Raw genomic sequence first — 14,712 nt, 5'->3', positions numbered from 1 at the left:
TTTCGCAGAAAGATAATTACGGCCGGTCGGAAACTGGCGCCAGTTAAAGCGGCGTGCAGTGGGCTGTAGCGGACAGCTCCGCGATTACAGCGGGGGAGGCCTGCAATCCGGCCGCCGGTTTATTTTCGGATTCACTCGGCCAGCGCAGCTGCGTACCGGAAGCGATAAAGCGGGCCGGATTGGAATCGCTCGCGAAAGGGAATTATCGGAAGGAACTCGTTCGAGTATTGGCAGCAGAACCAGTAGGGTGTACGGCACCGATCGAAGATTGCGGAAACAGACTACAGTGTTGTAGATGCAGGGCTGCAAATCCAAACATATTATAAAAATGGATGATGAGTGTGTACGTGTATGTGTGTGTCTTCCAGATCTCATCCTAAACCACTAGACCGATTTCAACTAAACTCTGTACACATGTCCCTTACTGTTAAGCAACAAACGCTGTGGGGGTAGCAACCACCTATCTACGTAGTAGTAGTAGTAGTAGTAGTAATAGTAGCTTTATTGATCCGTAGATCTCTTTTTACAAGGATACAAAACATGTCAAAGTTCAAAATGGTTCAAATGGCTCTGAGCACTATGGGACTTAACAGCTGTGGTCATCAGTCCCCTAGAACTTAGAACTAATTAAACCCAACTAACCTAAGGACATCACACACACACATCCATGCCCAAGGCAGGATTCGAACCTGCGACCGTAGCGGTCACGCGGTTCCAGACTGCGCGCCTAGAACCGCTAGACCACCGCGGCCGGCCATGTCAAAGTATTTACAAAGTTAGATCAATTTAAAATAAGCTAATTCGATACACATACAGGGCTATTGCAAATGATTGAAGTGATTTCATAAATTCACTGTAGCTCCATTCATTGACATATGGTCACGACACACTACAGATACGTAGAAAAACATAAAGTTTTGTTCGGCTGAAGCCGCACTTCAGGTTTCTGCCGCCAGAGCGCTCGAGAGCGCAGTGAGACAAAATGGCGACAGGAGCCGAGAAAGCGTATGTCGTGCTTGAAATGCACTCACATCAGTCAGTCATAACAGTGCAACGACACTTCAGGACAAAGTTCAACAAAGATCCACCAACTGCTAACTCCATTCGGCGATGGTATGCGCAGTTTAAAGCTTCTGGATGCCTCTGTAAGGGGAAATCAACGGGTCGGCCTGCAGTGAGCGAAGAAACGGTTGAACGCGTGCGGGCAAGTTTCACGCGTAGCCCGCGGAAGTCGACGAATAAAGCAAGCAGGGAGCTAAACGTACCACAGCCGACGGTTTGGAAAATCTTACGGAAAAGGCTAAAGCAGAAGCCTTACCGTTTACAATTGCTACAAGCCCTGACACCCGATGACAAAGTCAAACGCTTTGAATTTTCGGCGCGGTTGCAACAGCTCATGGAAGAGGATGCGTTCAGTGCGAAACTTGTTTTCAGTGATGAAGCAACATTTTTTCTTAATGGTGAAGTGAACAGACACAAAGTGCGATTCTGGGCGGTAGAGGATCCTCACGCATTCGTGCAGCAAAATCGCAATTCACCAAAAGTTACCGTGTTTTGTGCAATCTCACGGTTTAAAGTTTACGGCCCGTTTTTCTCCTGCGAAAAAAACGTTACAGGACAGGTGTATCTGGACATGCTGGAAAATTGGCTCATGCCACAACTGGAGACCGACTGCGCCGACTTTATCTTTCAACAGGATGGTGCTCCACCGCACTTCCATCATGATGTTCGGCATTTCTTAAACAGGAGATTGGAAAACCGATGGATCGGTCGTGGTGGAGATCATGATCAGCAATTCATGTCATGGCCTCCACGCTCTCCCGACTTAACCCCATGCGATTTCTTTCTGTGGGGTTATGTGAAAGATTCAGTGTTTAAACCTCCTTTACCAAGAAACGTGCCAGAACTGCGAGCTCGCATCAAAGATGCTTTCGAACTCATTGATGGGGACATGCTGCGCCGAGTGTGGGAGGATCTTGATTATCGGCTTGATGTCTGCCGAATCACTAAAGGGGCCCATATCGAACATTTGTAAATGCCTAAAAAAACTTTTTGAGTTTTTGTATGTGTGTGCAAAGCATTGTGAAAATATCTCAAATAATAAAGTTATTGTAGAGCTGTGAAATCGCTTCAATCATTTGTAATAACCCTGTATATTTACAGACATCTAGTTGCAGACAATCATTAGATTTACTGCTGGTATACAATACTTTTTTTACAAATAACTTATTAAATACTGTAAAGCCACATTGTTCACTCATATGTCATATGTCACCATCACTCACTGCACACACCATAAACACATTGTTTCATAACACTACACACACACACACACACACACACACACACACACACACACACACACACACACAAACGCACTACCATAGTTCAGAAGAGATGACTTCTTAAACAATGAGACGTATAAAAACTGATGCCTAATGCATAACGTTTAAATTTATTAGTTCTGTACTACTTACTCTATTCGCAATAAATTTGGCAGACAGTGTCCACATTCGCCGCTAAATACACCTACAAAATTGTATCATGGTACCACATACACTATGTGATCAAAAGTATCCGGAAACCCCCAGAAACATACGTTTCCCATGTTAGGTGCATTGTGCTGCCATCTACTGCCAGGTACTCCATGTCAGCGACCTCAGTAGTCATTAGACATCGTGAGAGAGCAGAATGGGGCGCTCCGCTGTACTCACGGACTTCGAAGGTGGTCAGGTGATTGGGTGTCACTTGCGTCATACGTCTGTATGCGAGATTTCCACACTCCTAAACATTCCTAGGTTCACTGTTTCCTATGTAATAGTGAAGTGGAAACGTGAAGGGACACTTACAGCACGAAAGCGTACTAGCCGACCTCTTCTGCTGACTGACAGGGACGGCCGACCTTTGTAGAGGGTCGTAATGTGTAATGGGCAGACATCTATCCAGACCATCACACAGAAATTCCAAACTGCATCAGGAACCACTGCAAGTACTACGACAGTTAGGGGGGCGTGAGAAAACTTGGGTTTCATGGTCGAGCGGCTACTCATAAGCCACACATCACGCGAGTAAACGCCAAACGACGCCTCGCTTGGTGTAAGGAGCCTAAACAGTGGACGACTGAACGGTGGAAAAACATTGTGTGGAGTGACGAATCACGGTACACACTGTGGCAATCCGATGGCAGGGAGTGGGTATGGCGAATGCCCAGTAAACGTCATCTGCCAGCGAGTGTAGCGCCAACAGTAAAATTCGGAGGCGATAGTGTTACGGTGTGGTTGTGTTTTTCATGGAGGGGGCTTGCACCCCTTGCTGTTTTGCGTGGCACTATCACAGTACAGGCCCACATTGATGTTTTAAGCACCTTCTTGCTTCCCGCTGTTGAAGAGCAATTCGAGGATGGCGATTGCATCTTTCAACACACGATCGAGCACCTGTTCATAATGCACAGCGTTTGGTGGATTGGTTAGACGACAATAACATCCCTGTAATGGACTGGCCTGGTCGGAGTCCTGACCTGAATCCTAGAGAACACCTTTGGGATGTTTTGGAACGACGACTTCGTGCCAGGCCTCACCGACCGACATCGACACCTCTTCTCAATGCAACACTCCGTGAAGAAGATGATCAGGACTGTTTTTGATAGTAAATAAACAGTTTAAGACACATATTTTTTCTTTGAGTCATCTCTTTCAGCATTTCGGGGACGGATTTTCAGCGTTAGAGGTACGTAAGTCTTGACCATAGATCTGAAAACAAGCGAGTGTGTTACATAAGGGGCAGTTAATTGAAAAGCCAACACCCACTACAAAGAGACCATGGAAGGTTCAGTTCAAAAGTAACCACTACACGCGTTAAGACTATGAGAAGAGACGAACGCAGTCGGCCGCTGACGGATCCACAACCGCACCCACTTTGGCATTTCCTCGTTCCACTGAAACTGACATCCACGCACGTCTTTCCTCAGGTAGCCAAAGATGTGAAAACCACACGGTGAAAGATCCTGGCTGTACGGAGAATGTTCCAACATTTACCAATCCAATCACAGAAGCGTAGCTTTCGTCCGTCGCCGTCGCCGTTTCTGCGAAGCGTCTTCATAGCTCTGAGTATTGCTCTTGGTTCCACGCTCAAGGGCTCGAGCAGAGCGCCCCTGCAGTCCAAGAAGAAGGTCATCGCGACCTTACCAGGACTTGTGTGCACAGCTTCGGATTTCTTTGGCGGGGGAGATGTGTGCTGTATACACAGCTTGCTTTGCCGTTTGGCTTTGGGCTGTCGGAATGCTGTTTTTAGGTGAGAAAAAATGAAAAACTTACTGGTACAGTTTCCTCATCTGGCATCTCAGATGCATTAGGCTTATCTTATGGATATTTTCACACACTGCCAGTCGGACGAAGGTTACACTTTAGCGATTTGGTTGGGAAGCAAACAGTGGTTCAAATGGCTCTAAGGACTATGGGACTTAACATCTGAGGTCATCAGTCACCTAGACTTAGAACTACTTAAACCTAACTAACCTAAGGACATCACACACATCCATGCCCGAGGCTGGATTCGAACCTGCGACCGTAGCAGCAGCGCTGTTCAGTACTGAAGCGCCTAGAACCGCTCGGCCACACCGGCGAACGGTTGGGATACACTGCAACGTTCTCTGTACATCCCAGGTCTTTCAGCGTATGATTTTCAGGTCTTTGCTGACCTGAAGAAAGACATGCATGGATATCGGTTTCATTCGGACGAGAAAGTGCAGGAGTGAATGCCGTTGTGGATCTGCCAACGGCCAATCGCGTTATACGAAACAGGAATTCATTTTGTCGTCTCCCAGTGGGATGTCTTGACGCGTGTGGTGACTGCTTTTGAGTGAAACTTTTCCATGGCCCCGTTGAGGTGGGTGTGGTCTGTTTGCATTTGATTGCCCTTCATGGATAGAAATAGACAACTGCAACTTTATGGCCCAGTGGAGATGTGTTTTTGGAGTAGTGGTGTAGCTTACTACGATATAGGAAAAGAACTGCGACTTTGTTTTCGTTTATTCTGTGGACTAGTGAACTGTGTTATACACTAACTTATATAGGCACCTCTTGTAGCTGTGAGCTGTGGGTACCTTCCCAGGTGCTTCGATATCACCTCGTTGCAGCCGAGAGGAAGGCAGCGGGATAGCTCTGAGCTCGGAGGTCGTGCAGCACGAGCTCGCTGTCCCATAGAGCTCTGGGAACACCAGCTGGCCGCAGCGTCAGGGGCACGGAGAAAGATGGACGCAGCCTCAGATACACCACGAGTGTTCAGCGCCACGTACAGTCGGCCACAATCACGGGGGACCTAAGGGTGCTCACAGATGGCGGCGCAACTGCTCTGTGGGAACAAGGATAGCAGACTGAGCAAGACGAAGCTAGTCAGTTTCATTTTAAAGAAGCTGAATGCGTGTCTGAAGTACGACGTGTGTATGAGTAGCCACTCTCACAAAAATAATGGGTGCTGTAGCTTTACCCACTTCTGCCAATGCCACTGCTGCTGCTAGTCTGCTTTTTACATCCTTATTGCTTCATCCGTCAAGGGTTATTGGTAGCATAATTTCTTAAATTCGTCTAACTCATGATCACTAATTTTAGTTTTAAGTTGATTGGTATTCTTATTTCTGCTACTTCTCGTTACTTTCACCTTTCTTCGATTTACTCTCAGTTCGTTTTCTATACTCATTTGGCTTGAGACTCTTATTTCTGTCGTCGGTTCTTCAGTGTATAGATTGAACAGAAGAGGCGAAAGACTGCATCCCTGTCTCATACCCGTTCTAATCCCAGCACTTCGTTCTTGATCTTCCGTTCTTATTGTTTCCTCTCGGTTCTTGTATTTACCATCTTTCCTTATAAAGTACCTCCTAAGATACCTAAGCGACATTTTTTAACATACTTAATAAAAGATATACACACTTTTCTGCAAATTGAGTAGATTCACTAAAAGACTTGCAGAATGCCCATAAAACGAAAACCGCCTACTACGGAAATAGTGGCCGTGAATGCTTGCATTCATTAGGGTCAGCACTAACGGATGTCAGCAGCCAAAATCTGGGCAGATATTACTGGCAGTGTGTCACTGTGATCTGTCCATTACAGATTGCCTAAAGTTGAGATTTTGAGCTGTGAAGCCTCATTTACCGTTGACACCATACCACAAACAGAGAGTTACATGGTGTGGAGCCAGAGTCAACAGTGGCATTGAGTGGCATTATGTTGTGTTCAGAAATGAGTCTTACTTCTGTTTCTGGTGGTCGGATAGACGTCTGTGCGTTCGTAGACGATCTGAAAGACTTCCTGTTCCTCGCTCATAGGCAGCACACCGCGCCCAGTACACGTCCACCGTGGCGCTCTGGGGCCACAACACTAAATTACGACACCTGAAGATGGCTTATAAGAGCCCGAAACCGGTCGTGATAATAAAAAAAACTTTACAACTGAAGCGGTGTTTTCAACCTCTGATCCGAAAGAGGGTCACAGAAAGCTCTAGAATCGTAACACTCCAAGTCTCGGAGTCATGATGTCCGAAGGTATTGAGTATGCAACAGGACTTATCTGGTGATTGTTTAAGGGAGACTGAAAGTTCGCCAGAGTGTTTCTGCATACGAAAAGACATTTTTCAGCAGGATAATGCATGACACGACACTTCAGTTCATACCAAAAACGCCTTGAGGGGTGCACGGATCCTTGACTGGCCCGCACAGTTGAATTACTTGTCACCCATAGAGCATGCCTGCTACGATTTGTGAAGTCGCTTATATTCTCACAAGCCATCAGTCAGCAATGTTCGTGAATTGTAGGGTATCATTTCCAGGTCCTGCCTGTCGGCTACCTTTGGTCGCTATTACGGACACCAGAGCCGGGTTCCGGTTTACGGGGACGGGGCCATCGCTAATGTCAAATGGTACTACGTGCAATCATATTCATGATGAGTCATCATGACTTGGATATAGTGCGCTGAAGACAGCTACGCATTGGCTGAAATCGATCTAGACTAACCAGATTAAAAACTTACGACCGATGCTGCCCTTCCAACCTATCTTGGATCTCATTAACACGGTCTTGGAGCAAGCCGTTCCTAAATGGCTCTGAGCACTATGGGACTTAACACCTATGGTCATCAGTCCCCTAGAACTTAGAACTACTTAAATCTAACTAACCTAAGGACATCACACAACACCAAGTCATCACGAGGCAGAGAAAATCCCTGACCCCGCCGGGAATCGAACCCGGGAACCCGGGCGTGGGAAGCGAGAACGCTACCGCACGACCACGAGCTGCGGACACGCCGTTCCTGACGGAAACGAATCTGAAGAATTTCGTTGTTAGTCATCAGAGGATGGAAACATGAAAAAAACATAGAAATTTATGGATCTCTCGATGTCCAACAACTCTTTCACACGCACTCGTCCATGCAGCTTGTTTCTTAGAACAATTCTTACAATCAGTGTCGCGAATATCACATAAAAGTTTGTGCTCTTTGACTTCCATCATAAGATACTAAAATGTAGACTTTCACGGCCGGAAATATCATGTCCATTATAATTATCCGGGCTGTTATGCCGTGGTTGGTTGATGAATTCTGTGTCGATTCCCGACGTTTGGTCTCCGACTGCGGGAGACATCTTCAAGGGGGTCCGTAGCTCGATGGAAGGTCCCACACACCCACTGGCTCGCTACTGACATTTCCTTTATACAGGGTGAGTCACCTAACATTACCGCTGGATATATTTCGTAAACCACATCAAATACTGACGAATCGATTCCACAGATCGAACGTGAGGAGAGGGGCTAGTGTAATTGGTTACTACAAACCATAAAAAAATGCAAGTAAGTATGTTTTTAAACACAAACCTACGTTTTCTTAAATGGAACCCCGTTAGGTTTGTTAGCACATCTGAACATATAAACAAATACGTCATTAGTGCCGTTTGTTGCATTGTAAAATGTTAATTACATCCGGAGATATTGTAACCTAAAGTTGACGCTTGCGTACCACTCCTCCGCTGTTCGATAGTGTGTATCGGAGAGCACCGAATTACGTAGGGATCCAAAGGGAACGGTGATGGACCTTAGGTACAGAAGAGACTGGAACAGCACATTACGTCCACATGCTAACACCTTTTTATTGGTCTTTTTCACTGACGCACATGTACACTACCATGAGGGGTGAGGTACACGTACACACGTGGTTTCCGTTTTCAATTACGGAGTGGAATAGAGTGTGTCCCGACATGTCAGGCCAATAGATGTTCAATGTGTTGGCCATCATTTGCTGCACACAACTGCAATCTCTGGCGTAATGAATGTCGTACACGCCGCAGTACATCTGGTGTAATGTCGCCGCAGGCTGCCACAATACGTTGTTTCATATCATCAGTACACATTCTCCTTTAACGTACCCCACAGAAAGAAGTCCAGAGGTGTAAGATCAGGAAAACGGGCTGGCCAATTTATGCGTCCTCCACGTCCTATGAAACGCCCGTAGAACATCCTGTCAAGGGTCAGCCTAGTGTTAATTGTGGAATGTGCAGGTGCACCATCATGCTGATACCACATACGTCGACGCGTTTCCAGTGGGACATTTTCGAGCAACGTTGGCAGGTCATTCTGTAGAAACGCGATGTATGTTGCAGCTGTTTGGGCCCCTGCAATGAAGTGAGGACAATGTTTCAAGCGTCAACTTTAGGTTACAATATCTCCGGATGTAATTAACATTTTACAGTGCAACAAACGGCACTGATTACGCATTTGTTTATATGTTCAGATGTGCTAACAAAACTAACGTGGTTCCATTTAAAAAAACGTAGGTTTGTGTTAAAAAACATACTTCCGTGCATTTTTTATGGTTTGTATTAACCAATTACACTAGCCTCTCTCCTCACGTTCGGTCTGTGGAATCGATTCGTCAGTATTTGATGTGGTTTACGAAATATATCCAGCGGTAACGTTAGGTGAATCACCCTGTATAGTCCCTTTACTTTATCTTACATAAAAATAAAACAACAGTAATATTTTAGGCACTGAAAAGACTTAACTGTTAATTTTCAGCACTCACAACTTTTTAAAATAAATTTATATGAATAGTTCATTACATTTGGGAAATCCCATTAAAATTATTGTTGTTTTTTTAAATTTTCAAATAAGCGAAATAAAGAGTTAATTCGGAATTGTCACCAGATGCTTGGTATAAGTTAAAATATGTCGTCAATAAAAACAATGTCGGACGAGGCTAAAACAAGAACTGAAACGAAGAGAAAAAGATGGGAACGAGTGCTGGTTCAGAGTTCAGATCTCGGAGCAAAAAACTGGGAGAAATCCGTGTTGGTCCATTGACCAGATGGTGCAGACTTTCTACGTCGTTAATATTCCATTTGCGGTGCTCGCTCGGCCGGAGCGCCGGCTGAAGTCCCGCGTAATGAGTGACCTCTGCTCTCCCCTCTGTTGCCACTGCTGAAAGCTGCGAGCCGGCCGTAAAAGCCCGCAGCGGTCGCGCCGGCAAACTGCCACTCGGCTCCCGTGTGTGCAGCAAATGGCCGCGATGAAAGAAACGGGACACACGGGCTGAACGGAGGCACATTTTTCTTCTGGAGCGGCCATTAGCTGAGGGCACTCCGCTTTCCCTGACCCCAGCAGACGCAAGAAGCTCAGGGGGGCAGCCAACTTGGCTATACGTGCAGCGCATCTGAAGAAAGGCGAAACTGCGGCCATATACCCTGATATGTGTAGCGAAGAACTCGAAAATTCCGCACTGCCACCTTCGGCAAAGTACTAGGGCGAAGGTAGGGCTTCTTACTGTCAGTGCCTTTGCCAAATTAACCTTCAGTATCGATTCAGAAAATCCGGATTTGACCGCCAAGTTTCATCTCCCACATTCGATTTTCACTCTATCTAAACTTTCTGATGCGTTTGCATTTCTTTTCAAGATTTTGGTTCATATAACGAAGTGGTTCTGTGTAAACGGAAGGAAAGGAAAATTATATGACACTGACCAGCACATTCTATCTTTTTCCGGTAGGTTCTGCAGCTTATGGAGTACTTTCCACATGGCGTCGATGTGTACTGCTAGGTGAGGTCGTTAGAAACATGTAACAAAATGAAGAGATGTTTACAAATTATCACCACACTTTCACAAGCTGCGACATTGTCGCGAATAAAACAGTGACCCATATATACAATAAGTTTCCTTTGATTTACGTCTATGGTCACAAACTTTTTGTTACCAGATTAACGGTTTCGGTCTATAATGACCATCATCAGATCTGCAGCAAAAAATGGGAGAAAACATAATAACACTAGCTTAAAAACAATAAATAGACCACAATGAAAAGACATCTGACCTATATATGCATTTGTGCACTTTAAGTATGAAGAGGCATACCTGTTTCACAAAAACAAAGTCCTAACGTACTGCAGCCATAGTGGCATCGTCAAAAGTTAAATGCAAAATCAGCACCAGCATCATCAAATATATATAAATAACATCGTACGCACGAGTCATGTTATCAGTAGCGCTGCCGGCCGGTGTGGCCGAGCGGTTCTAGGCGCTTCAGCCTGGAACCGCGCGACCGCTACGGTCGCAGGTTCGAATCCTGCCTCGGGCATGGATGTGTGTGATGTCCTTAGGTTAGTTAGGTTTAAGTAGTTCTAAGTTCTAGGGGACTGATGACCTCAGATGTTAAGACCCATCTTGCTCAGAGCCATTTGAACCAGTCAGTAGCACTACTGTTGAAAACAAGCTGTCGTACGGTAGCCACAAGATGTTGGTGTTGTAAGTTCACAAGATGTCGCTAATGTAAGCATACAATTGTTTTCAATGATTAATTGAACAGCGTAAAACTTTGTACCCAATGCCTACTTTGCTTTGTTTGAAAATTTTTTACTTTTATCACTGATTTTTTTTCCCTTTATTGTTAATTTCACACCTGATATAGGTAGGCCAGCAGCGGCACATTACGCCGCTCTTCGGCCACAGATAAAACTAATGAGACAAAAGAAGACAATCGTAGAACAGACAGGGTGGATATACAAACGTAGACATACAAAATGAAAACACAAGGAGCCGTTCACGGGCGCAGAGTCCAAAATAAAGATGTTCAGACATGTGGACACGCACAGAGATGACAGATGGTACACGCGAACGTTCGAGCACAAACGAGTAACACTGGAACACTTGAACACCTACACGACGACACACACAAACACTAGGCGATGACCTCCGGCGCGCGAAATTTCACTATACATGTGTGAGTCCGGGGACCTGCCAAAAGGGGAAAAAAGGGGGGGAGGAGGGAGAGGGGAGTGTGTAGATGCCAGTGGCAGAGGAGATGGGAGGGGGAGGAAGGAAGGTAGGGAGGTAGGGGAAGCCTGGCGGAGGAAGGAAGGAAGGAGGAAGAGAAGGGAGAGAGGGTGCCCTAGGCAGAAAAACACAGGGTGCAGTAGAGGAGGATCAAAGTTGGTAGGAGGGGTAGATGGAGGGGATGAGGGCATCATCAGGGAGAGGGAGTTGGCGGAAGCCACCTTCGGAGAGGGTGTGGAGAGTGGAGAGATGGAGAGCAGGTGGGATGCGGGAATGCAGGCGCGGCAGCGGATGGGGATGGAGAGACAAGCGGGGGATTGAGTCTGCGGGAGGTACTGTAGAGGATCTGTGCCCGTTCAAGGAAAAGAAGGAGGTGCGGGAACGGAATAACGTCATAGAGGATCCGCGTGGGGGGAGGGGAGACAGATGCGATAGACGAGGCTTCATCATTTTTTTTTTTTTTCTTCTTTACTGTATTTCAATTCTCCATCGGGGCGGGCTGGCAGCAGCATATGCGCTGGTCTTGACGCACATGAGAAACAGCACTAAACACAACCCTGATGTGGCACACTGATGATGATCAATACAGAGGATCTGCCAGGTTCTAGGAGATGAGGGAGACCTGAAGAAGGGAGGGAGGGGAAGAGATGGGGGAGGGGAGCGGGGGGCGCGCGGAAGAGGGCCAGGTAGGGAGGGATGTGGGAAGGAGAGAGGCCAGTATGGGGTGCAGGGTCTCAGGGGAGGGGGGGACGGAGGAATATCCGCTCTGGGAGAAGGAGGAAAGAGGAGAAGGGGGCCCTGGGGAGGGGGGGGGGAACAAGGCCAGGTTATAGTTGGAAGGAAGGGTAGATGTCACGGCGAAGTTCGTCATCCGGGAGGGGGAGGTGTTGGAAATTGCCCTCATGAAGGAGATGGAGGGTGTGGAGGTGGAGAGAGGGAGGGATACAGCGATAGAGGCGCGGCAACGGGCGGGGGGTGGAGAGGAAGGAGGAAACCAGAGGGTGGGGGGGATCAACCCTGCGAACAATGTAAAGGATGCGGAGATGTTGGAGGAACAGGAGGAGGTGGGGGAAGGGGATCAGTTCATACAGGAGTCGTGTGATGGAAGGAAGGCGGATACGGAAGGCAAGGCGGAGCGCATGGCGTTCAAGGATTTGGAGGGCCTTGTAAAAGTGGGTGGGAGCGGAGATCCAGGTGACGCTGGCATAACAGAGGATAGGACAGATGAGGGATTTGTAGCTGTGGAGGATGGTAGAAGGATGCAATCCCCATGTCCGGCCGGACAGGAGTTTCAGCAGGCGGAGGTGGGAATGGGCTTTCTGCTGGATGGTCAGGAGATGAGGGGTCCAGGTGAGGTGTCAGTCAAGGGTGAGGCCAAGGTATTTCAGGGTGGGGGTGAGTTGGATAGGACGACCATAAAGGGTGAGGTAGAAATCATGGAGGCGAAAGGAGCGAGTGGTGCGGCCTATGATTATTGCCTGGGTTTTGGAGGGGTTGAGACGGAGGAACCACTGGTTACACCAAGTGGTGAACTGGTTAAGGTGGGTTTGGAGGGTACGTTGAGACCGTTGAAGGGTAGGATAGAGAGCCAGGAAGGCGGTGTCATCAGCATATTGGAGAAGGTGGACTGGTGGGGGTGGCTTGGGCATATCAGCTGTGTACAAGAGATAAAGGAGAGGGGAGAGGACAGAACCCTGGGGGACGCCAGCCGTGGGGTAAAAGATACAGGTGTTGTGGAGGGTGACATAGGAAGGACGGTGCAAGAGGAAGGAAGCGACCAGACGGACAAAATTGATAGGCAGGGCATAGGTTTGGAGTTTAAAGAGGAGACCGGGATGCCATATACGGTGATAGGCATTTTGGAGGTCAAGGGAAACAAAAATGGCAGAGCGACGGGAGTTGAGCTGGAGGGACAGAAGGTGAAAAGGTTGAGGAGTTGGTCGTTAGCAGAGAAGGAGGGTCGGAAGCCACACTGGGTAAGGGCGAGGAGGTGGTGTTGAGCAAGGTGCTGATGGATACGGTGGGAGAGGATGGATTCAAAGACCTTACTGAAGACGGAGGTGAGCCAGATGGGACGATAGGAAGAGGCGGCAGAAGGGGGTTTGTTGGGTTTGAGGAATAAGAGGACGCGGGAGGTCTTCCACAGGTCAGGGTAGAAGCCAGTAGAGAGGATGACATTATAGAGATGGGCAAGGACAGTTAGGAAGGAATAGGGGCTTTCTCGAAGGTGACGGTAGGTGACACAGTCGTGACCAGGGGCTGTGTTGCGTTTGGACTGGAGGAGAAGTTTAATGTCTTGTGCTGTGATGGGAGTGTTGATGTCGGAGGGGGCAACTGCCCCAAGTACTGGAGACTAGGAGCAAGTGGAGCGACCGAGGTATTGGCACGTTCCATAACGGTGGGGAAAAGAGAATAATCAAAGTGGGGATCATCGGGGATGGAGAAGACCTCGGAAAGGTGGGAAGCGAAGTGATTGGCCTTCCTGAGGTTGTCAGGAAGGGGGCGATCGTTATGGAGAAGGGGGTAGTGGGGAGCGGAAAGGGAACCAGTAAGACGATGGAAGGCGGACCAGTACTTGAAGGATTTGATAGGGAGGGTGGCGTTGAGTCGTGTGCAGGTCTGGGGTTTCGTTGCTGTAATAAGGTTCCGTACGTGTCGCTGTATTTGCCGGTGGCGTTGGAGTGTATCCCTGTCACCAGTGCGCAGGAAATGAGCGATAGAGGCGGCGGGATTCACGGAGGAGGAGGACAGCCTGTGGAGGGAGAGTGGGACGGTATGGGTGGATGGTTTTAGTAGGAACATGGGCCTCCACAGCGTTAGTAATTACCTTCTGAAGGAAGCACGAGGCGTGGACGATGTCGTCAGGACGGCGATATGTAAGAGGGTGGCTTTGGACCTGGGTGGAGATGGAGTCCTGGTAGGCATCCCAGTTGGCACGGCGATAGTCATGGACGACCTTGGGAGGGGGTGCAGGGTGCGGAGCCCGAGGGGGGCGGTTTGCAGATGTTATGGTGAGAAGGACAGGGAGGTAATCGCTACCTGTGGGGTCAAGGACGGCGACAGTGATACGCCCAAGGAGGTTGGCGGAGGCAATGACAACATCGGGGGTGGTGTTACTTTCGGGTCGGGTGTGCTGGGGAAGGGGAACAAGGTCACCTTCGATTGTGGAGAGGAACTGATGCCACCGCCGAAGGGCAGCAGGAGTGCGGCTATGGATGTTGAGGTCGGCGGCAATCACATAGTTGGAGAAGGTGTGGTCAATGTGTGAGATGAAGTCATAAGGAAGAGGAGCAGTGGAGCGGACATAGATGGTGGAACAGGTAATGGTGAGGGAGGGGAAGAAGACGCTAAGGATAAGGTGTTCAGTGGGGTCATTGAGGAGAGGTTGTGGCCGGACGGGGATAT

The sequence above is a fragment of the Schistocerca serialis genome, chromosome 6 (genome assembly GCF_023864345.2).
Source record: "Schistocerca serialis cubense isolate TAMUIC-IGC-003099 chromosome 6, iqSchSeri2.2, whole genome shotgun sequence".
Classification (NCBI taxonomy): domain Eukaryota; kingdom Metazoa; phylum Arthropoda; class Insecta; order Orthoptera; family Acrididae; genus Schistocerca; species Schistocerca serialis.
This window is presented reverse-complemented; position numbering follows the sequence as displayed.